Source organism: Dama dama, chromosome 20, assembly GCF_033118175.1.
Source record: "Dama dama isolate Ldn47 chromosome 20, ASM3311817v1, whole genome shotgun sequence".
Lineage (NCBI taxonomy): Eukaryota > Metazoa > Chordata > Mammalia > Artiodactyla > Cervidae > Dama > Dama dama.
Window position 1 is genome coordinate 96,231,473 of NC_083700.1, and position 24,262 is coordinate 96,255,734.

A 24,262-nucleotide genomic window follows, 5' to 3' on the forward strand; every position below is an offset into this window, starting at 1 on the left:
CTCCTAGAGGAAAACACAGGCAAAACACTCTCCGACATAAATCACAGCAGGATCCTCTATGACCCACCTCCCAGAGCAATGGAAATAAAAGCAAAAATAAACAAATGGGTCCTAATTAAACTTAAAAGCTTTTGAACAATGAATGAAACTATAAGCAAGGTGAAAAGACAGACTTCAGAAAGGTAGAAAATAATAGCAAATGAAGCAACTGACAAAGAATTAATCTCAAAAATATACAACCAGTGCCTGCAGCTCAATTCCAGAAAAATAAATGACCCAATCAAAAAATTGGCCAAAGAACTAAACAGACATTTCTCTGAAGAAGACATACAGATGGCTAACAAACACATGAAAAGATGCTCCACATCACTCATTATCAGAGAAATGCAAATCAAAACCACAATGAGGTACCATCTCACGCCATTCAGAATGGGTGCTATCCAAAAGTCTACAAGCAATAAATGCTGGAGAGGGTGTGGAGAAAGGGGAACCCTCTTACACTGTTGGTGGGAATGCAAACAGCCGCTATGGAGAACAGTGTGGAGATTCCTTAACAAACTGGAAATAGAACTGCCATATGACCCAGCAATGCCACTGCTGGGCATACTTACTGAGGAAACCAGAACTGAAAGAGACATGTTTACCACAGTGTTCATCGCAGCACTGTTTACAATAGCCAGGACATGGAAGCACCCTAGATGCCCATCAGCAGATGAATGAATAATAAAGCTGTGGTACAGATACAAAATGGAACGTTACTCTGCCAATAAAAAGAATACATTTGAATCAGTTCTAATGAGGTGGATGAAACTGGAGCCCATTATACAGAGTGAAGTAAGCCAGAAAGAAAAACACCAATACAGTATACTAATGCATATATATGGAATTTAGAAAGATGGTAATGATAACCCTTTATGCAAGACAGAAAAAGAGTCACAGATGTATAGAACAGACTTTTGGACTCTGCAAGAGAAGGCGAGGGTGGGATTATCTGAGAGAATAGCATTGAAACATGTATATTATCAATTGTGAAACAGATCGCCAGTCCAGGTTTGATGCATGAGACAAGTTCTCAGGGCTGGGGCACTAGGATGACCCAGAGGGATGGGATGCAGAGGGAAGTGGGAGGTGGGTTCAGGATGGGGAACACATGTAAATCCATGGCTGATTCATATCAAAGTATGGCAAAAACCACTACAATATTGTTAAGTAATTAGCCTCCAACCAATATAAATAAATGGAAAAAAAAAAAAAAGAATTAGTTGGCTCTTTCTACTTTTCATGAAGACTGAGGCCTCCAGGCACAATGGAGATAAGTAACGCCCAATGCGTTCGAGACCCCTTGGGTGACCTTAGAAGTAAATGATGTCCCATTGTCATTTTGTAATGACCTGGGCAGACCAAATCTCAGAATGATTTCATGGAGCAGTTTTTTTTTTACCACCTCCTCAGCCTTCTCAGTCTGGGTGGGAAAGCCTTTGATCCTTCCTGTTAATGTATATATCATGACTAATAGGTATTTATACCCTTGAGAAACTGGCATCTAGGTGAAATCCATCTGCCAGTCCTCTCCTGTGTAGATCCCACGTCATTGCATGAGCTGGGCCAGCTGGGGTCTTCGAGCTCCTTGGGGGTTCTTTAATTGGCAAATGGGACAAGAGGTGATCACTTGCCTTATAGTCGTTTGGAGGCTTGTTCCTCTAAAGGACCTTTCTAATAATCCCTGGAGGGCCTTTTCCCCTAAATGAGTGGTGGCATGTAAGGAGTTAACCAACTTCCATTGGAGGTTCCCAGGCAGAAAAAGGAGTCCCTCCTTTTGGAACCACCCCATATGATCTTCCTGAAATCCCTCACTCTAGTCTTTAAGGGTCTCACCTTCAGTATATGAAGCAGTTTCTGGCAAATTAGTCTGTGGAACTAAGGTGGCAACCCCTATTAGGTCATTATTCTGTAATGCTGCTCTCTTAGCTGCCTGATCGACTGCTTGGTTCCCTCCTGTCACTTCTGTGCTCCCTTTTGGGGAGCACAATGGGAGACTGAAACCTCAGTGGGCAGATGGACTGCCTCCAAGAGCCTAAGGATTTGATCACCATATTTGATTGGGGACCCTCGGGTGGTCAAGTGGCCTCTTACTTCCCAAATAACAGCATGCGCATGTATCACCAGTATAAATGGCTACTGTTTTTCCTTTTCCCAGCTCTAAAGCTTACGTCAGGGCTGTGAGCTCAGCTAATTGAGCTGAAGTACCCGGTTGCAAAGGTTTAGCCTCTATGGTCTCAAAATTGGAGACTACTGCATTTCCAGCTATTCTTTTTTCCATCCAAGACAAAGCCGCTTCCATCAGTGTACCAGATTTCCTCAGGATTGGTCAGAGGATCTTCTGACAATCCCTCTCGGGGTTTTGCCCAGAGGTCCAAGGTTTCCAGGCCAGAGTGAAAAGGGAGAGAGCCCTCAGGGGTAGGCAGGAGGGCAGCTGGATTAAGAACCTCACAAGGGAATATAGTCAGGTCTGGATTTCCCATCAGCACTACTTGATATCTGAGGATACTTTGATCAGACATCCATAAATGGCCTCTCCCATTCAAGAGTTGTTTCACTTGATGGTTGGTAAAAGTAGTCAGTTTGCCCCCAAAAGAGAATTTTAAAGCATTTTCTATCAGGATTGTAATAACTGCAAGATTTCGAAGGCAGGGAAAGATCTCTTTCCAATAAGCAAGTAGGACACTCGGGGACCACTAGAAATTGGTGGGAAAATATTTTTCCATCCATCCCAGAAACAGTGCTTAGATGAATCTTTTTGTAATTGTTTTTCCTATAGCATCCAAAATGGTACAGGTTTGGCAGGAGAAGGCACCAGAGTAGGAGGTCAGGACAGAGTAGTTGACACATTGGTCTGTGTCAACCAACAAATTCTCAGACCTACTGCCACATCCAGTTGCACCCTTGGCTCCAGTCCCATGATGGTTTTCTGTGACAGGTGAGCTGGCTGGAGTGGGCCACTTCTGTCCTGTTGAACCATCATCAGGGAAGGCTTGGCGCTTGACCTTGAGGCTCTTGGGTCCCGAGGGCAGAGTGCCACCCAAAGTCCCAATTGATGGCATTTGTAGCAAGCCATTTTAGGAGACTTGTCATGGTTTCAACACTCTCTGGCCCAGTGTCCCGCCTGTCTACAGATTAGGCATTTGCCTCATGCCTTGTCTTTTAGGGACTCAGGGTTTGCCATAGGGCTTTCCTGGAGGGCAGCCAGCATCTGGGCATGCCTTGTCTCTTTCCTTTTCTCCATTTCCTGGGCCTTGGCTTCCCTCTCTTATTCTCTGCTATAAAATGTATTGGTAGCTGTCTGGACTATCTCATCTAAAGAGGCAGCAAGGTTCTGCTGTTGTAGCTGTTGTAACTTTATCCTGATGTCTGATGCACACTGGGACAGGAATTTGTCTTTTAAAATCACCTGTCCTTTTAAGAGTCTAAGTACAGATTGGTAAACTTCTCGAGGGCTTCTTTTAGCCTTTCCAGAAAAGCAATGGGGTTCTCATTCGGCTCCTGAGTTATTGGTGAGATCCGGACATTGCTGATTACTTTTTGTTGAGCTGCTTTTGGTCCTGCCTTTACACAGATCGGAAAATGATCCCTTTCCCAGATGTGCTCAGGGTTATTAAAATTTCAATTAGGATCTGAGGAGGGGACCACACTTTCCCCCACTGGGTATTTATCACTTGACATGTGAAGCCCTGTAGCATACCTTTGGGCTTCCTTTAAGGCCCTAGCATACTCAGAGTGAGATAATGTTTGACTAAATATGACCATGATGTCCTTCCACATCAAGTCAAAGGCCAAGGTAATGTGTTGGAATGTATCTATATATTTGCCTGGGTCATCTGTATGCCTTCCCAGGTCTTGTTTGATCTGTCTTAATTCTAAGAGGGAGAAGGGCTTATGGACCCAGGTTGATCCGAGTTCTCCTCCAGTTTCAATTAAGGGACATACTCAAATTGGCTTTTATGGAAGGGGTGCTCCCCAGATATGGGGGTACGTTTGGATACAAGGAAGAAGCACCAGGCAACTCGGGAGCCATGGGAGGTGAGCCTTCACAGGGGGCTTCCTTCTCTTGGTTGTCTGTGCCTAACACCATTTGTCTAGTGGGTTCTTTTAGGACATACAACAATCCCATACTTAAGACAGAGTTCCTTCATATCTCTTAGTCAAAAGAAAATTTGGACGTAGGTGATCTCTGCCCATTTCCCTTGTCTTTTGCAGAATAAGTCTAGCTTCAGGGTGGTATTGTAATTTAAACTTCCAACCTCAGGCCAGTGTTCCTTATTTCTCAGAGTATACCATGGCCATGCAGTGGCACAAAAGAATTTTAAGCGACTTCTTAAACATAGAGGATCAAACAGCTTCCAGTTATCAAGGATGCATCTCAAGGGCATTTGTCAGGAAGTAGATTGGTTATTTCCCATCTAAAAGACAGTGATGACAGGGAGGAAAAAAAAAAAAAAAAACTAATAGGCCTCCTTCTATTTCCATGGGTGGACTTCCTTAAGGGTGAGTCTTTCTGAAGCATATCCTACCCAGTACTGTTGCAACCTGAGAGCCGGGAGTCCCCAGGTCAGGGTGCAGATCCCCAGGCAGGTCGAGGCATGTTGGCCTCCCGAGAATTGGGTCCCTGGGCAGGTTGAGGCATATCGACCTTTTGGAACCCCTGTACTGGCAGATCCCTGAGCAAGTTGAGGTGTGACATCCTCCTGAGGACCAGAACCCAAGGCAGGTCGACCTCCTGGAACCCCCGGATTGGAGTTGGGCATCCCCAAGGTCTCCAACATGACCAGTGCTGGGTAGAATTAAGGGGTTGTAATCTTAACTCATTGCTGGTTTGTCCACCTTGGATGGGAATAGATATCATGATGTAAACCAGTCCAAGTCTGTCCTCTGAGACTGGCAACCTGGTGAGACAGCCATAAGCCTTATCCTCTTATTGCTCTGAGGGAATGTAAGTCACTGGTTTCTTTCCCTAGCCCTCCATAAGAGCATTTTAGGGCGTTTCCAATGGTAACCATTTCATTCTCATAGACCCACTTTAGGTAATAACAGAAGTAATGACAAAGGAATGGGCTCTCTGGTCCTGTTAGGGGCATTAGGGGGCTTCCCTTGTAGCTTGGTTGGTAAAGAGTCTGCCTGTAATGCAGGAGACCCAAGTTCGATCCCTGGGTCAAGAAGATCCCCTGGGGAAGGAAAAGGCAACCCACTCCAGTATTCTTGCCTGGAGAATCCCATGCACAGAGGAGCCTGGCAAGCTACAGTCCATGGGGTCACAAGAGTTGGACATGACTTAGTGGCTAAACCATCACCACAGGGGCATTAGAATATTTTAATAATAAGCAGGGTGAAGTGATGTTGCCTACAAGGGGGCAGGGTCCTGGTTGTAGGAGTTAGTAAGTGGCTTAAGAATAAATTGATAAGAGGTAACAGATCAGATGTTCCATAAAAGTTAGTGGAGATTTGGTCTGGGGGTATGTTTGTAACTTTAGGAGAAGGGTGGTAAGGATTTGGGCCCATATGGCCCACAGGGCTAACTTCCAAAGTGGAAAACATTATCCCTGGAAGTCCAATTGCCCTTGTAGGGATGCCACCAGCAGATGGACTTCTAGCAGGCATTGTGTGCCTGCCACCCACCCTAGCAGTTTCCCTGAGAGATGCTGTTGTTGCACATATTGTGGGAAACATGGAAGTTGAAGGCCTGGATATCTAGAGGGATTGGATATTATACAGTATTTGCCTCCCATGGGCCAGCTATTTTCTGGTTGTCCCTCCAGAAGATTGTAAAGGCACCAAGGCACAGACAGCGCTCAGGAAAAGAGCATGATACGGGAGCGAAGTGGGCAGTGCACAACTTTTGACAGAATGACATAGCCCAAGGGCATAACATAAACCCATTAAAATCAAATGGGTCCGAGATGGCAGACAAGTCAAATTCAACTAAACATTGATCCTCAATCTGCAAACTAAATGAAACACCTAGAAGCTCCATGACAGTTCCAAAGCACTGTCAAAAGACCAAGGAGTGGGTGGTTCCCCAATTGTTGGAATGATCCTCCCACTCCTTAGCATATGAAATCACCCAGCCCATTAAAACTAACCACACATTGCATGGCCACTGCACTTGTCCTCTGCTATGGCCCACTCTTTGGAGAATGCTTCTCTCTGAATTTGAATAAATCTACCTCTTACCTATCCCTGTGTCTCTCACTGAATTTTTTTGCAATGAGACATCAACAGCCTGAGCTTCATTAGATCCTAAAGCCAGACACCGTGGGTTTTGGCTGGGCTCAAGTCCCAGTTGAATACGACTGAGTGACTAAGCACAGCACAGAGTCCCTGCCACGTGGGTTTGAGTCCCAATCTTAGGTAATCAGTTTCAAACACAACTTTCAGAAATGGAAAGATGATGACCTGCCCAATACTTTGTAAATAGAGGCCTAGATGAAGAGAGGAGCTGAAGGACAGAAGGAAAAAGCAGTGGGAAAACATGCTGAGGAATCCTCTTCATAACCTGCTGGAAAATCTGTGACCTGTGCTCACAGTTTTCATTGGCCTGATCCTTGGCACACAGAAGATTAAGGACAGAAGAATCGCCACCCGCTTGGACAACAGCTACTACATAGCCCCTGCCAGAGTCCCTCAGTTGCACCCACTGCTACTCACCTGTTCACAGGGGGTTTGAGGAAACAAGAAACAAGAGATTGTAAAGGAGTTAAGATTTTGTTAGCCATGTGTCCATCCAGCCATAGGAGCAAAGACCTCCTAACTTAACTGGAGGTCTCCTGGAATCTGAGCCTGAGGCACGTGAGATTTCTGCTGAGCTTGTTTTTGATGTCCCAGTTTTCAGTATGTTGGACTTCTTGGCACTTCCACTGCACTGGGTTTTTCTTTTTTTTTGTAATTAATTAATTTATTTATTTTACTTGGAGGCTAATTACTTTACAATATTGTAGTTGTTTTGCCATACATTGACATGAATCAATCATGGGTGTACATGTGTCCCCCATCCTGAACTCCTATCCCACCTCCCACCCACACCATCCCTCAGGGTCATCCCAGTGCACCAGCCCTGAGAGTCCTGTCTCATGCATAGAATCTAGACTGGTGATCTATTTCACATATGATAATATACATGTTTCAATGTTATTCTCTCAAATCATCCCACCCTCACCTTCTACCACAGAGTCCAAAAGTCTGTTCTTTACATCTGTGTCTCTTTTGCTGTCTCACATATAGGCTCATCGATACCATCTTTCTAAATTCCATATATATGCATTAATATACTGCACTGGTGTTTTTCTTTCTGATTTACTTCACATTGTATAATAGGCTCCAGTTTCATCCACCTCATTAGAACTGATTCAAATGCATTCTTTTTAATAGCTGAGTAATATTCCTCTGTGTATATGTACCACAGCTTTCTTATCCTTAGTCTGCCGGTGGACATTGAGGTTGCTTCCATATCCTAGCTATTGTAAACAGTACTGTGATGAACATTGGGGTACACATGTCTTTCAGTTCTGGTTTCCTCGGTGTGTATGCCCAGCAGTGGCATTGCTGGGTCATATGGCAGTTCTAGTTCCAGTTTTTTAAGGAATCTCCACACTGTTCTCCATAGTGGCTGTACTAGTTTGCATTCCCATCAACAGTGTAAGAAGGTTCCCTTTTCTCCACACCCTCTCCAGCAGTTATTGCTTATAGACTTTTGGATAGCAACCATTCTGACTGGCGTGAGATGGTACCTCATTGTGGTTTTGATTTGCATTTCTCTGATATCCCACCAACAGTGTAAGAGGGTTCCCCTTTCTCCACACCCTCTCCAGCATTTATTGCTTGTAGACTTTTGGATAGCACCCATTCTGAATGGCGTGAGATGGTACCTCATTGTGGTTTTGATTTGCATTTCTCTGATAATGAGTGATGTGGAGCATCTTTTCATGTGTTTGTTAGCCATCTGTATGTCTTCTTCAGAGAAATGTCTGTTTAGTTCTTTGGCCAATTTTTTGATTGGGTCATTTATTTTTCTGGAATTGAGCTGCAGGCACTGGTTGTATATTTTTGAGATTAATTCTTTGTCAGTTGCTTCATTTGCTATTATTTTCTACCTTTCTGAAGTCTGTCTTTTCACCTTGCTTATAGTTTCATTCATTGTTCAAAAGCTTTTAAGTTTAATTAGGACCCATTTGTTTATTTTTGCTTTTATTTCCATTGCTCTGGGAGGTGGGTCATAGAGGATCCTGCTGTGATTTATGTCGGAGAGTGTTTTGCCTGTGTTTTCCTCTAGGAGTTTTATAGTATCTGGTCTTACGTTTAGATTTTTAATCCATTTTGAGTCTATTTTTGTGTATGGTGTTAGAAAGTGTTCTAGTTTCATTCTTTTACAAGTGGTTGACCAGTTTTCCCAGCACCACTTGTTAAAGAGGTTGTCTTTTCTCCATTGTATATTCTTGCCTCCTTTGTCAAAGATAAGGTGTCCATAGGTGTGTGGGTTTATCTCTGGGCTTTCTATTCTGTTCCATTGATCTATATTTCTGTCTTTGTGCCAGTACCATACTGTCTTGATGACTGTAGCTTTGTAGTAGAGCCTGAAGTCAGGCAGCTTGATTCCTCCAGTTTCATTCTTCTTTCTCAAGATTGCTTTGGATATTCGAGGTTTTTTGTCTTTCCATACAAATTGTGAAATTATTTGTTCTAGTTCTGTGAAAAATACCGTTGGTAGCTTGAGGGGGATTGCATTGAATCTATAGATTGCTTTGGGTAGTATACTCATTTTCACTGTATTGATTCTTCTGATCCATGAACATGGCATATTTCTCCATCTATTTGTGTCATCATCTTTGATTTTTTCATCAGTGTTTTATAGTTTTCTATATATAGGTCTTTTGTCTCTTTAGGTAGATATATTCTAAGTATTTTATTCTTTTCATTGTAATGGTGAATGGAATTATTTCCTTAATTTCTCTTTCTGTTTTCTCATTGTTAGTGTATAGGAATGCAAGGGATTTCTGTGTGTTAATTTTATATTCTGCAATGTTACTATATCCATTGATTAGCTCTAGTAGTTTTCTGGTAGAGTCTTTAGGGTTTTCTATGTAGAGGATCATGTCATCTACAAACAGTGAGAGTTTTACTTCTCCTTTTCCAATCTGGATTCCTTTTATTTATTTATTTTTTCTTCTCTGATTGGTGTGGCTAAAACTTCCCAAACTATGTTGAATAGTAGTGATGAGAGTGGGCGCCCTTGTTTTGTTCCTGACTTTAGGGGAAAGGCTTTCAGTTTTTCACCATTCAGGATAATGTTTGCTGCAGGTTTATCATATGTGGCTTTTTATTATGTTGAGGTATGTTCCTTCTATGCCTGCTTTCTGGAGGGCTTTTTATCATAAATGGATGTTGAATTTTGTCAACGGCTTTTTCTGCATCTATTGAGATAATCATATGGTTTTTATCTTTCAATTTGTTAATGTGGTGTATCACATTGATTGATTTGTGAATATTGAAGAATCCTTGCATTCCTGGGATAAAGCCCACTAGGTCATGATGTATGATCTTTTACATATGTTGTTGGATTCAGTTTGCTAGAGTTTTGTTAAGGATTTTTGCATCTGTGTTCATCAGTGATATTGGCCTGTAATTTTCTTTCTTTCTTTCTTTCTTTCTTTTTTTTTTTTTTTTTTTTTTTTTTTTTTTGTGGCATCTTTGGTTTTGGTATTAGGATGATGATGGCCTCATAGAATGAGTTTGGACGTTTTTCTCTAAATATTTGGTAGAATTCAGCTGTGAAGCCATCTGGTCCTGGGTTTTTATTTGTTGGAAGATTTTTGATTACAGTTTCTGTTTCCATGCTTGTGATGGGTCTGTTAATATTTTCTATTTCTTCCTGGTTCAGTTTTGGAAGGTTATACTTTTCTAAGAATTCATCCATTTCTTCCAAGTTGTCCATTTTATTGGCATATAGTTGCTGATAGTAGTCTCTTATGAATCTTTGTATTTCTGTGTTGTCTGTTGTGATTTCTCCTTTTTCATTTCTAATTTTGTTGATTTGATTCATCTCCCTTTTTTTCTTGATGAGTCTGGCTAATGTTTTGTCTATCTATTTATCTTCTCAAATAACCAACTTTTAGTTTTGTTGATTTTAGCTATAGTCTCCTTTGTTTCTTTTTCATTTATTTCTTCCCTAATTATTATGATTTCTTTCCTTCTACTAACCCTGGGGTTCTTCATTTCTTCTTTTTCTAGTTTCTTTAGCTGTAAAGTTAGGGTATTTATTTGATTTTTCTCTTGTTTCTTGAGGTAAGCTTGTATTGCTATGAACCTTCCCCCAGCACTGCTTTTATTGAATCCCATAGGTTTTGGGTTGTAATGTTTTTGTTTGTTTCTATGCATATTTTGATTTCTTTTTTGATTTCTTCTGTGATTTGTTGGTTATTCAGAATCATGTTGTTTAGCCTCCATATGTTTGTATTTTTTATAGTTTTTTTTTCCCCTGTAGTTGACATCTAATCTTACCACATTGTGATCAGAAAAAAAATGTTTGAAATTATTTCAATTTTTTTGAATTTACCAAGGCTAGATTTATGGCCCAGGATGTGATCTATCTTGGAGAATGTTCTGTGTGCACCTGAGAAAAAGGTGAAATTTATTGTTTTGGGGTGAAATGTCTATAGATATCAATTAAGCCTAACTGTTCCATTGTATCATTTAAAGTTTGTGTTTCCTTGCTAATTTTCTGTTTAGTTGACCTATCCATAGGTGTGAGTGGGGCATTGAAGTCTCCCACTATTATTGTGTTACTGTTAATTTCCCCTTTCATACTTCTTAGTGTTTGCCTTACATATTTTGGTCCTCCTATGTTGGGTGCGTATATATTTATAATTGTTATATCTTCTTCTTGGATTGATCCTTTGATCATTATGTAGTGTCCTTTTTTGTCTTTTTTCACGGCCTTTATTTCAAAGTCTATTTTATCTGACATGAGTATTGCTACTCCTGCTTTCTTTTGGTCTCCAGTTGCGTGAAATATCTTTTTCCAGCCCTTCACTTTCAGTCTGAATGTGTCCCTTATTTTGAGGTGGGTCTCTTCTAGAGAGCATATATACAGGTCTTGTTTTTGTGTCCATTCAGCCAGTCTTTGTCTTTTGTTTGGGGCATTCAACCCATTTACATTTAGGGTAATTATTGATAAGTATGATCCCATTGCCATTTGCTTTGCTTTGGGTTCAAGTTTACAAACCTTTTCTATGTTTCCTATCTAGAGAAGATCCTTAAGCATTTGCTGAAGAGCTGATTTGGTGTTGCTGAATTCTCTCAGCTTTTGCTTGTCTGTAAAGCTTTTGATTTCTCCTTCATGGCACTAGGTTTTCTTCATGTTCAGTTTCCACCATGGGAGCTTGCACTGAGTTGGGCTTCTGCTGTGCTTGGCCTCCATCTCGCAGGAGCCAAGCTGAGGTTGTTTCAGCTAGGTTAAATTCAAGAAACAGCACCATAGATGTCAGAGGAGTGTGTAATATCCACGATTCTGTCTTGCTGCAGCAAAAAATTTGAAGTGATGGATGGATCGGTGTTACAGCTCAGTTTTATTTGGAAAGCAAAGGAAAATACATCCTCAAGGAGTGAGGGCAGACTGATCCAAAAGACATGAAGAGAAGAGAAGCCAGAGGCTCAGTTTTGGCTCCTCTTTTTATATGTTTTTCCTCCTCCCCCTGAGCTTGCCCTGTGTAAACTGGGTTAGCCAGGAGGGCTGTTTTCTTCACCTGAGGTTCTCACTCCAGTCCTCGGAACTTCCTTTGTTCTATTTTCACCGGTTTTTCCCTTTCTTTGTGTTTTAGCCACTGCTATTTTGGACTCCTTTTTCCTATTCAAACTACTTAACACTTACATTTTGTGACAAAGAAGAGATGGTTTAAATTAAAAAAAAAAAAAAAAAGCCAACAACGACTCTGGAGGCCCAGGTCTGAGCTCTGCCTTCACCTTCACCTTCCCCTATGTGGGCGGGAGATCCTCCCAGACCAAGGTAGGTGCTCCAGGAAGGTCAGCCACAGTCAGCGACAGTCAACGATCCAGAAACCACTGCACCATGAGTGTCTGTACGCTGAGCCCCACCAGTGCCTTGGGCAGTGTCTCTGGGCTTCTGCAGGTGATCTCCCTGCTCGGCCTGGTTCTGCTTCTGCTCAAGGCAGTACAACTTTACCTGTGCAGACAGTGGCTGCTCAAACCCCTTCATCAGTTCCCATCTCCTCCTTCCCACTGGCTCTATGGGCACAAGCAGGAGGTAGGATGGAGCTGGACTGGGGATTGGAAGGGCCACTAGGGGCAGGGATGTAGAGCATGGTTATGGTCAGTGAGTTCATACCTTGTCCTGTGCTTGTCTGGAAGCACTGACATCAATCTGATGGATCAGCCCTGTGGGTTCACTGCCCGGCAGACAACAGAGAGATATCTAAGACAGTGTCAGGTCACAGGACAATAGCTCACCTGCTGGGTAGTGTTATGTCAGCTATAAGACAAACCTGCTTGCCTTGATCAGACTGAGGGATTTTGCAACTCGTGATTTCAGTTGTTGGCACACAGGAGCAAGGTTTCCAGGATGGGGCCAGGTAAAGAGAACTGACATTTGAGTTTCACCATCAACAGGGTGAGTTTGCCTGCCTGGTGTCCTTTCTCTGGACTATGAACTCTTGGAACTGAGCCTGTAATCCCCCTCATCCCCAGCACCCAGCACAGAGGGGTGTCAGTCCATTGTGTGGAGGGACAGAAGGAGGAAAAGGAGCAGCTTTCAGGCTGGGAGGGGCAGCATTGCCACACTCATTGGTAGCACTGGCCTGTGAGGTGGGGGATCTCTGAGCAAAGTCAGATGGAGAGGGGTCACCAAGGGTCTATGGCTTAAACAAGTGTTAGGCGACAATCACAGATTGCAGAGAGCTGAGGCCCCTCTTTCTTGGCTGCATGATTAGTGCAGAGTGGAGACAAAGACAAGAACTGGAAACATCTAAGTCCCATGTGGGCTGGCCCAGTATCTCTCTCTCCTTCCTAATTTCCTGCACCGCAGGTTACTCAGGGTCCACCCCACCTGCCTGTGCATTCCAGCCTCTGGGAGTTGGCTCCCATGGGCCCTCTCCTTGGAAGGACCTTGTCCCTCTTTTCTATCTACCAAGGCCCAACCCCAAGCCATCTCCTCTTAGGTACTTTTCTTGGTCACCCAGGAGTGAAGAGGAAAACTCTTTGTCTTTTGCAGATCCTTCTCATAAGGCAGAGCTGACTAGATTCAGCTATTTCTATCTGCAATGTCATAGCTATGAGCTCCTTCTGGGAGAGCCTGCCTCTGGTTCATCTTTGTAACCCAAAAGCATCTTGGTAAATGATGACTTGATTAATGAGCAAGTTCAGGACAAAGACCTTTCTAAGACTGCTCTGAGTTAAGCACCCTTCCCAAAGCTTTCCTGAGGCTTCATCTTCCCTCCATCACACATTCATGCTGCCCTCCTGTTATGGCCACTTGATCTCTCAGTCTGCTCCACTCCCCTGCAGGCTCCAAACAGACAAGCATCTAGAGCTGCATCCTAGTTCAGTGCCTTAAATCTGTGCCTGGCACACAGTAAATGCTCAATAAACACAAGCTTAGTGAAAGAACATGACCCACAGTAGACAAATTGCCTCAGAGCTCCTGAGTCCTGATGGGAGAAGGATGCAGGCAGAGATCAGATACAGAAGTCATTGAAATAAAGATGATTTGACTACAGAACATGCTGGGGACCAACCGTTGATGAGAAATCCAGACATAACAAAACAAAGCTGAGTCTCCAAAGTTGAGGAGAAGCAGTTGCTCTGTGGAGAAGAGGACGGGCCACCAGCTAGAGGGAAGAACATAGGCAAAAGCCTTGAGAGTGAGCAGGTGGAGCCAGTGCAAGGAGCGCTGGCAGCAGCATCGTGGGGGCAGAGCAGTGGGTCCTGTGAAATTTCCAGCCCTACAAGGGCAACAATAGAGACAGTAAAACATAAAGGAAAGGGCTTTTTGGTCCACACTCAGGAGTGTACAAAGATTCCTCTAGGCAATGGGAAGTGCACAAATGTTTCTGAATATTAATAAATGATATGAGATTTAAAAATCCAACTATTTTCACAATCTTATTTCAAAACCATTTTCATATATATGCCCGGAATCTGTCCCACAACTATGCACACACTCAATATGTAAAATAATATTATACACACACATATAGTTTAACTTTTTTCACTTAGCCATATATATTCTAAATACCCTTTCATATTAACATTTACATGTATGCTGTGACAGTATTGAAGATATATAACAGTCAGTATGGCAAAATGAAATTAAATCATAGCTTAATTTTTTAAATATAGTCTATTTTTTCTTCTTCAAATAAACAAAATAAGACAAAACTGTTTACCAAGTGATATGAATTATCATTAATTGCTCATGCAAATTTTATCCAAATGACTTCCAAAAGTTTTGTGCACCAAGGAGTCAACCGCTGATGTAGGTATCTGTAAGCAGTTTGTAGTGGTGGCCTAGGTCTACCCAACAATGGGAGAGAATCTGGTCTAAGCATCAAAGATGGACAGCCAGCAAGGTCTGGATCAGAGCCCAAGTCATAAGAAATAGTTCTAAACTCTTAGTTCTGCTGATGGATCCAGAGTAATCTCCTGATACCCCATCCTAACCTTGACATGACTCCAACCCTGGCACTGAAAGAAGGGTTTTATTGATTAATCTTTCCTTTGCTTACAGTTCCAAGATGACAGTGAGCTGCAAGCCCTACTGAAAAGGGTAGAGAAATACCTGAGTGCATGTGTTCGCTGGCTGTAGGGGACAATGGCCATAGTTCTGATCTATGACCCTGACTATATGAAGATGGTCCTGGGGAGATCAGGTGAGAGGGAAACCCTCAGCAGGAGAAAATCTTCCCTTGAGTACATGCCCCTGGGTGTGAAATTCCAGAAGAGACTGGCCCTTCAGACATCAAAGCCTGAACTCTTTCAAACATTCCTCAACCCACGGGCCAGACTAAAGACAACATTATTTACTATTTCTAAATGCTCAAACACCTGGGTGAGGCTGCTTTCTCTTTTATTTCTTACTTTTTATCTTATTACAGCCAGATTGAGATGATCCCAGATCTGAAAGACAATTCCCTATCCACGCTGATCAAGGTTGAGCACCTCTCACAGTTGCTTCTCCTTGGTCATGGGATGGACAAACCACCACAAATTATAGTACACCCACAGCTTCTGTCTTATTCTAAGGCATTGAACAGAGCTAATGTTTCATGGCAATTCACCATTCTTGGTCCTGTGGATGTTCTGTTCCAAGAACACTGAGTCTGCTTTCCTGGGCTCACTGTGACTATCTGGACAGAGAGAGTCAGGGATGGGAGGCAAGTGGGGGGGTATATTGAGACAGACTGCCATCTGACAAGCACCAGAAAGGGGAGGAAGTGCATGGCCTGGACCTCAGCTGCTCTGGGGGCTCTCTGACATTTTTGGTCCCCTCATCTTTTCTTCCTTACTTTTCAGGCCCAAAGTCTCATAGTATCTACAGATTCCTGATTCCCTGGATTGATGAGTACATTTAAATACAACAGTGTTCCCCCTACTAGTTAGGTTAAAAAGAGCTTCCACTTTGCATAATGGAGAACTGCTGCCAGGCACCCAGTTACCACCTCCATCTCTGAATCAAACCTTATTTCTCTCCTTCCAACACAACATTCATCCTTTGTAATGGTACTGAGAGCCCTCCTGAAGCTAAGCCTCTTCATCTCTTCTCTGTTATTTCCAATGTTCTCAGCCTGACTTTTAGATAAGTACTTCTATCACCTCCCCCCCCCCCCCAACTACTGTTTATTCACTTCTATCTCACTGCTGTCATAATCATGTCAGCATGACTATGGGACAGAAATACTGGAAATTCACATCCCTGAAATGTACTGCCTTTCCAACTCTTGCTTTTCATGAGCCTTCTCCTGACATACTCGGTTCCTCCCAAGTTGGCCCCAGTGTCCCCGATGCCCATATACACCCATCTGTGGTCCAGGGAAAGGTTTGCTACTGCTGGAGGGGCAGACGTGGTTCTAGCACTGGTGGATGCTGACCCCAGCCTTCCACAATGACATTCTGAAGCCCTACATGGGACTCATGGCCAACTCTGTCCAAAGGATGCTGGTGAGTTCAACCCTTGTTGCCAGTACCCACTCACATTCAATAAAATTGACAAAGTCTGCTCTCAGACACTTGTGTCCCTCAGACAACCATCAGATACAGTCCCCAGAATGATGAATTTAGAAATTCATAAGAGACAGTGCTCACCAAAACTGAATGGGACAGAGGAGCACTCAGGCACCAACTTGGATCCACAATTTGTTCCTCAACAAAGGAAAGGAGGTTATTCAGGGTGCACATTCCTCTCATCTCCAAGTCTTCAACACAACAGACTAGAACAAGGACAGCAACACAAATTGGCCATGACTGGCTTGAGCAATGACAGATTCAATCGAAAAGTAGACATCCAAGAATGTTACTCAGGTGGGCTCTATGTGGGTTCAGGGCTTCTTTGTAGCACTGAGCCACTCATGGGAGCAAATGAAGTCAGGTCTACACTCAAAGAGTTGGATCCTCGCAAACGTCATCTCTGATCCAGACCAGGTACCACCTGGGCTCAGCTAATATTGGATAAATGAAAGGAACTGAAGTAAGTCAAGCCCGTTCCTAGGAGCCCTATGAGAGCTTCTTAGGCTTTTCCTTGCCCTTAAATATTTGCTTACTAGTGTTGGACATCGCCTGACCAACCGTCGATTTCAATTCCCGCTTTGTCCGCAAGAAACTATGCTTTTTGCTCTGCCGCAAGATATTTATCATCATAAGTTATTGCTAAAATTCAGAATTCAAATATTATGAGAGAACATGTCAATTTATATAGTAAAATATTCATAGAAAACTGGCATCATATCACACACATACGTTATAGCTTCAGTTGCTAAAGCACATCTGCTTAGAGAGTGAGGAAATCTCAAGCAAATAAGTAGAGACAGAGAGGGACTGGCCTTGTCAGCACAGGCCTTCTGGGAGAGCAGAGCAGAGTCAATCCGCCTCCCTCCACAGGACAAGTGGGAGGAGCTCATCAGCCAGGACTCACACACATGTAGAGATCTTCAGACATGTCTCCTTGATGACCCTGGACACCACCATGAAGTGCACCTTCAGCCTCCAGGGCAGCATCAAGATTGACAGGTCAGTGACAGCACTTCAACGGCAGGGTCCCATTGTCACCAGTTGGGGAGGACTTATCTGAGAGCCAGTCAGGGCAGCAGGGATGTTTCTCAGCACAAAAATTAATGTAAAGAAACATGGACCAAGGTCAAATACCACTCAGACTATTCTTGACTCAGTCACAGGTCCCTGATTCCTACACAGGGAAAAGCCTGGCCCCTCAGGACACTTGTAAATACTGAGGATTTTCAAGGGTAAGACAGAAATGACAATGCCTCAGTGTTGCCTGTCCCTACTGACTGAGGAATCCTCGACCCAGAGCCCTAATCCCTCTCCAGGTCAGAGGCCCCTCAACTCCAGTCTCTTCTGCATCCTCTCCCTTCAGGAACTCCCAGTCCTACTTCCAGGCCATCAGGGATCTCAACAGTCTGATATTTTGATATATATTGATCTCAACAGTTCTGATATTTCCCAAATGAAAAATATATTCCACCAAAACGACTTCATCTACAGGCTGACCCCTGAAAGCTGGAACCATCAGGTCTGCCAGCTCGCCCATCAACACACAGGTTCTTCTCCTTCTCATGGGCTGTTCCACACACCTTCATCAGGCACATGTGAAAGGGCCTGGCCTTGACCCCTCAGGCAGAGCCCAGACTCCTGCTTCCTCTTCAGGAGCTGACACACACCTGCATGCTGCAGGGACCGGGAACCCAGAGGTCAGGGTGTCAGGTATTGAACAGGGAGTTACAGGAGTCACCATGTTGGTGATGACTGAGTGAGACCCCCTCCCAGCAGCATTCACACAGAGTCTCCATGGGCTGTGTTACTGCAGGGATAGCTGCCTGGAGTAGATGACACTTGAGTTCTCAGTCCTAACATACTCACCCAGTCCCACCCACATCCACATCCACCTGGCACCCAGACTGGGCCTGAGGGGCAGATAGGTCTATGGGGATGGCAGATGGCATATGGGACCCCAGAGTCCTCAATTCTGGCTGGGAACCACTGTTCTGGGACAGACACAGTGATCAAGGAGAGGAAGGCTCACCTGCAGAAGGAGGGAGAGCTGGAGAAAGTGAGGAGCAGGAGGCATTTGGACTTCCTGGACATCCTCCTCTTTGCCAGAGTGAGTGTGAGCAAGAGAGGCCTGAGCCTTTGGGCAGAAGCACACAGGAAGGGCAGACCCTGCACTCTGGCCCTGCCTCCACAGATGGAGAATGGGAGCAGCTTGTCTGATTAGGACCTCTGTGCCGACGTGGACATGTTCATGTTCGAGGGTAACGACACCACAGCCAGTGGCATTTCCTGGATCCTCTATACACTGGCTTCCCACCCTGTGCATCAGCAGAGGTGCCAAGAAGAGATCCAGAGCCTCCTGGAGGATGGTGCTTCCATCACCTGGTGAGTGTCCAGGAGATGGAAGAACCCTGTCCCACCTGAGCTAGGGAGAATCCCTGGTTGTCCTATCCTGTCCACCCTTAGATGCATTTCTTTTCAGGGACCACCTGGACTAGATGCCCTATACCACCGCGTGCATCAAGGAGGCACTGAGACTCTATCCACCAGTGTCCAGCACAGCCAGAGAGTTGAGCAAGCCCATCACCTTCCCTGATGGACGCTCTTTACCTGCAGGAATGAACTTCACCTCACCACTCACCTAAGGCCACTCCAAGACCACACAGGACCTCAGAGCCCCACATGGGCTCTTCCAGTTCTGGAATGGCATGACTATGTTTCTGTCTCAAGATAGTTAATATTTGCTTTGAAGTATGGACAACTTTTCAAAAGTGCTTGATGCAGAATCTGAAGCATCAAATGCTCAATAAGCAACTGCTGGACTTTGAATGTGGTCTTGTAATGGAGTCCTAGAGTTCTAATTCCTTGAGTTGTAAAGGCTTGAAGCAAAAGTAGAGAGAAACAGGTGGAGATTGTTTTTTCCATATGGGGTCTAAGGAGGGAGCTCAGTGAAATCACTACCAGGGTTCACACGGGGTCTTCTTTTTGAGGCCTTCCTGTGGATGGTAGAGAGCATCTGATGATCTGCCATGGCTGGAGGCCAACCATCAGCTCCCCTCCCAGTGGGCCTGAATCCCAGCACTGCCACTTCCTAACTGTAAGATCATGGACACATCCGTTAACTTCTCAAGGCTCAGGTGCTTCTTCTCCACCTGGGGATAAGATGGCCTTCCTTGAGGGCTGTGTGAGTACTAAATGAGCTACTGCACATTTCCAAAGGGTCGTGATGGCACTTGATAAATGTGACTTGTCATCTGAGTTGCTCCTGTATATAAGCCTCCAATTCTTTAACTTCTCAGTCCTGGGCCCCGGTTACCTACTCCTAATCAGTGATCATGTGATTTGTCACGCCCAGCCCACCAGTCTTGCAAGAGCATCATTTCATTCAGAGTGATGGAGAGTGATCCCAGACACTTTGTACCAGCACATGCCCGCTGTTCCATGGGGACCATCAGTTTCTCTCTCTCCTCCCTTCCCCACAGGATTCATACTGATCCTCTCCTTTTATGGGTTTCATCACAACCCAAAGATATAGTCAAACCTGGAGGTAAGATGGTAGCGGGAGGAGTGAATGGGATGCTCTCTCCACACCAACCCCTTCTCCTGCTCCTCCTCTGGGATTCTTGTCCCCTGGTAGATTGAGGCAAGGAGTTTGACCCCATCTGTCCTGGCCCCGGTGCTCTCTGCAGATGTTTGACCCATCCCGGTTTGCACCAGGTTCTACTTGACATAGCCATGCCTTCCTGTCCTTCTCAGGAGGATCCAGGTGAGGCCTCTGTACTTGGGGAAGCAGGTGTCACTGGTTGCTACCCAGTATGTGTGACTGTCTACATTCAGATGTGGTGCATGCAGTTTTGTCCTTGTATGTTGATGTGTTGAGAAGAAGGCATGGGTCTCCAGGTATAAGAAGGCTTTCAGGACCCGCCACAATGACTTTGATCTCCTGACTTCTGCAATGACTGGCCACATTTCCATGTCAGTGCTGTTTCAAAGTATTCTGGGGATTTCCTCACTTTAGGAGTATGACTTTTCAGCATCAGACGTTTTCATGAAAGTTAATCTTCAGATGCTTATTTCTTTGCAATATCAGTTATCTTAAAAGGTAGATGACTCTTCTCTCTTCCCACATTCCTAGTCAGAGTACTACCTTTTCTGCTTAAATCACCAATCAGCCTCTCATTGTATATATTATGTTTCCATGGATTCGGACTCCCAACTCTCTTCCTTCTTCCCAGCTGTCCTGGGGGTTCAAATCATATTAGTGATCAGTTACAATTGCCCTTTGAAGAAAGTTACACAGTCAGTGTGTTCTCTATTTCTGTGGGGGACCCTAACAAATCTTTGACTAAATATTCATATAAATGTGATACCTTTTCAAGTTTCCCAAATTCTTTATATGTATGGTGGTTATACACTGCACTCCCAAATTATACAGTGTCTAATGTTGGCAAAAAAGTATAAAGTAGAGGACAAGCAAGTAATTGTGAGAGAAAAATCCACTATTTTGTATTTAACACAAGCATTTGAAAATTTTTTGCATGTAAATACAAAGCACGCTTTAAATGATAATTAAGTGAATGACACATCCAGGATAACTATGGTGAAAATTGTAATTTCATCCCCTGAAACAGTAACTTTCATAATGCAACTTCTTAGTAAGAACGTTTTTTCTTTTTTTCTGAATCTACAGTTCTGTGAAATTTTCAATTGGTGAATCAACCTTCACAGAACAGGTTTGAAGCCAACTGTCTTCCTGAATTGGTTCTAGGATTTTATTTAAACCAGGGTCCAGCCCTTCCTTGTAGACATGGCTGCATGTCATGCAGTTGCCACTAGAGGGCAGGAGGGACTCAGCTGCTTGATTCCTAGGTCAGAATTAATACATACCATACTGTCACTCCATTTAGGTTGTTTTCAATTCAATTCAGTTCAGTTCAGTTCAGTCACTCCGTCATGTCCGACTCTTTGCAACCCCATGCTTTGCAGCACGCCAGGCATCCCTGTCCATCACCAACTCTCTGAGCTTACCCAAACTCATCTCCATTGAGTCGGTGATGCCATCCAACCATCTCATCCTCTGTCATCCCCTTCTCCTCCTGCCTTCAATCTTTCCCAACATCAGGGTCTGTTCAAATGAGTCAGCTCTTTGCATCAGGTGGCCAAAATATTGGAGTTTCAGCTTCAACATCAGTCCTTCCAATGGACACCCAGGACTGATTTCCTTTAAATTTTGTTTAAATATGAAAGTATGTATTAAGCATGTCTCCATATGCCAAGACCTGTGCTAGGAGATGGGAACACAGAGATGATAACGCTGTCCTCCCTCAGAGCTCACTAACAACAAATCAACATGTCTACTCAAGACAGGCATCATTCACACATCCACTCTTTCACTCATTCATTCATTGAGCAGACTGTGGAAGGTTCGAAGATCTTGACACTGTGCTAGGCACTGATGTGATATGTCCTTGAGTTAACACTAACGGTGCCTTGAGGTGCCTTGAGGAGGGGAGAGGTGCAGTGAGCAGAGGTGGTGAAGGTGGTGGTCACTGGATTGAGCCTTGAGCTTGTGGTCTGTGGAGTTGGGGGAAGGAACCACAAGAGAAGCTGAGTTGAGGAAGAGGAGCTGTGATAGCTTACAGTAAACTGTATTGGATTCATGATCTCTGAGGAAGAGAATTTCGCTTTGGGACCAGAGAGGTGGCTTTAGTCACTCAGAGCTTTGTGTGGCAAAAGTTTTATTACTCTCACAAGGGACAGAGAAAGCTTTTGACATAGACATCAGAAGAAGGCAGAGAGTGTTGCTAGTCTTAACAAGGGATTTATATACTTTTTCAAAAGAATGCCTCAAGGTTGTAGAGGTCTTATCAGACCCACTTCCACAACATATATCTTAAGATAATAGGATTAGTCAGAGGGTTCCTGTTAAGAAGGAGAAACATGTCCTGGATCAAGATATATTGTTGTTATGCAATCATTAGTACGAGCTTAAGGAAAAACACCCCTGAGCAAGATTTGGCCACCTTGTGAAGAGTTGACTCATTGGAAAAGACCCTGATGCTGGGAGGGATTGGGGGCAGGAGGAAAAGGGGACAGGTAAGATGGCTGGATGGCATCACCAACTCGATAGACATGAGTTTGAGTAAACTCCGGGAGTTGGTGATGGACAGGGAGGCCTGGCCTGCTGTGGTTCATGGGGTCGCAAAGAGTCTGACACGACTAAGCGACTGAACTGACTGACAACTGAGCAAGACGTGTTTTGCTTTGTTTTGTTTTCTGTAATCATTAGCTCTGGGCTTAAAGAAATTTAGTCTTAGGCAATTTAGATTGTTACCATAACAACTCAGAGCTTAAGAAAAAAAATGTATTATGTGACTAAGATGAAGGAATGTAAGGGGAAAAAAGAGGTCTGTCCCTTTCTCCTCCTTAAGGGCCCTGGTATCCTTATCAACCTGCGTAAGAAGAAGTTCTCTCTGCTGGACAGGACCCAGATGAGTAAGGAGCAATCCAGAGAGAGCTGTGATGCACCTGTGGCACTGGGTGGTGTCCTCCTTGTGATGGGGCACAGAACAGGCCTGGAGCTGCTGTGGCTTCAGTAGAGAGAAGGGATGCAGGGAGGCTGAAAAGGTCAGGTAAGGAGACCAAAGGATGGTTAGGGGGTCACTTCTAGGGTAGAATAGGAAGATTCCAGAACAGATTGATTGAAGGGCTGAGGGGAGACAGGAGATCAGTCCATTAATTAACTGGGAGGCAAATGGTCCAGCAGATTCAGGGTCACTAATTTGTGTCCCAACAAGGAAGTTGTCTGTTGCCATTCTGATTCCTTGCACAATCCTCTCTTGTCCTCTCTGGAAATGGGAACCCCTATTTGTCTGCTATGGAAGATAAGGGCCTGAGCATGAAGCCCACCCAGCCCCATAGAGTGTCCTGGCCTGGCCTAAAACCAGAAACTGCCTGTGAACCAGTGAACAAAGTTCTGATTCACATTTCCTGACTTGCTTGACTTGATTATGTGCTTAGAGCACAGGTGCTCCCCAACAGGATTTCCTGCTGAGAGCAGAAGGAGGAGTTAGGAGCTAGTATTTAGAGAGGTGGGCTTTGTCAGAAGACAGGGGAAGAGTGTGGGCCAAGGCCTAGGTGGCAAGTTCAGTGTGACCTATAGGAAAGCTATCACGGCTTGGTCATGTGGAGGACAGCCCTGAATCCTTGTCTTCAGCAGGGGTCAGAAGCCTCTGCTCACTTCCTTTTCCCATCCTGACCCAGAAACTGCATCGGGAAGCAGTTTGCCACGAATGAGTTGAAGGTGGCTGCGGCCCTTTGATTTGAACTGGGACCAGATCCCTCAAGAGTCCCAGTGCCCATTCGAAAAACTTGTGTTGAAGTCTAAAAATGGGATCCACTTGTGGCTCAGGAAGATCCTCTGATCCTTTTGTGGACAGCACAAGCTCTGAGGGCCCTGCCTGCCAGCCTGCCTTGTTGTGTCTCTCTCCTGTCCTTGCCTTTTTGCCCACTTCCTGCTTCCATCTGCCCACCTACCAGCCCACCTCATCTCCTGTTTCCTGCCCAGAAGACTTTCTGCCCTTCTCCTCTCACTTTTCTGTAGGCTCCCTATCTGCTTATCTCTCCATCTGTCTCTGACCCCCTGTATCTCTCACTGGCCATCTGAATCCCAATCATCAGCCCTCCTCCATTCTGTCTACTTTCTCCCTGCGTTTCTCCCCTTCAGCCTGCCTATCTGTCCCTGTATTCATTTCCTTTTGTTGATAAAATAATGTATCACTGCCTCGGGGAATAGGCTCTGACAGCTCTGGAGTGAGATATCTGAAATAGGTTGACCTTGAATAACCAAGATGTTGGCGGGCCCTCTCTCCAGGGATCTAGGACAGGGTCCCACTCTTTGCCTTTTCTGCATCGGGAGCTGTAATCCTTGCATTCCTTGGCTCCTGGGCCCTCCTCCACATTCAAATCCAGCAGCATCTTCAAA

The 24,262-nt window shown here is 44.3% G+C and overlaps 1 pseudogene; it reads left to right on the plus strand.

The window, feature by feature from the left end:
• The first annotated feature begins 12,112 nt into the window (after window positions 1–12,112).
• Window positions 12,113–20,048, plus strand: LOC133039993 (cytochrome P450 4A11-like; annotated as a pseudogene).
• Window positions 20,049–24,262: the final 4,214 nt, after the last annotated feature.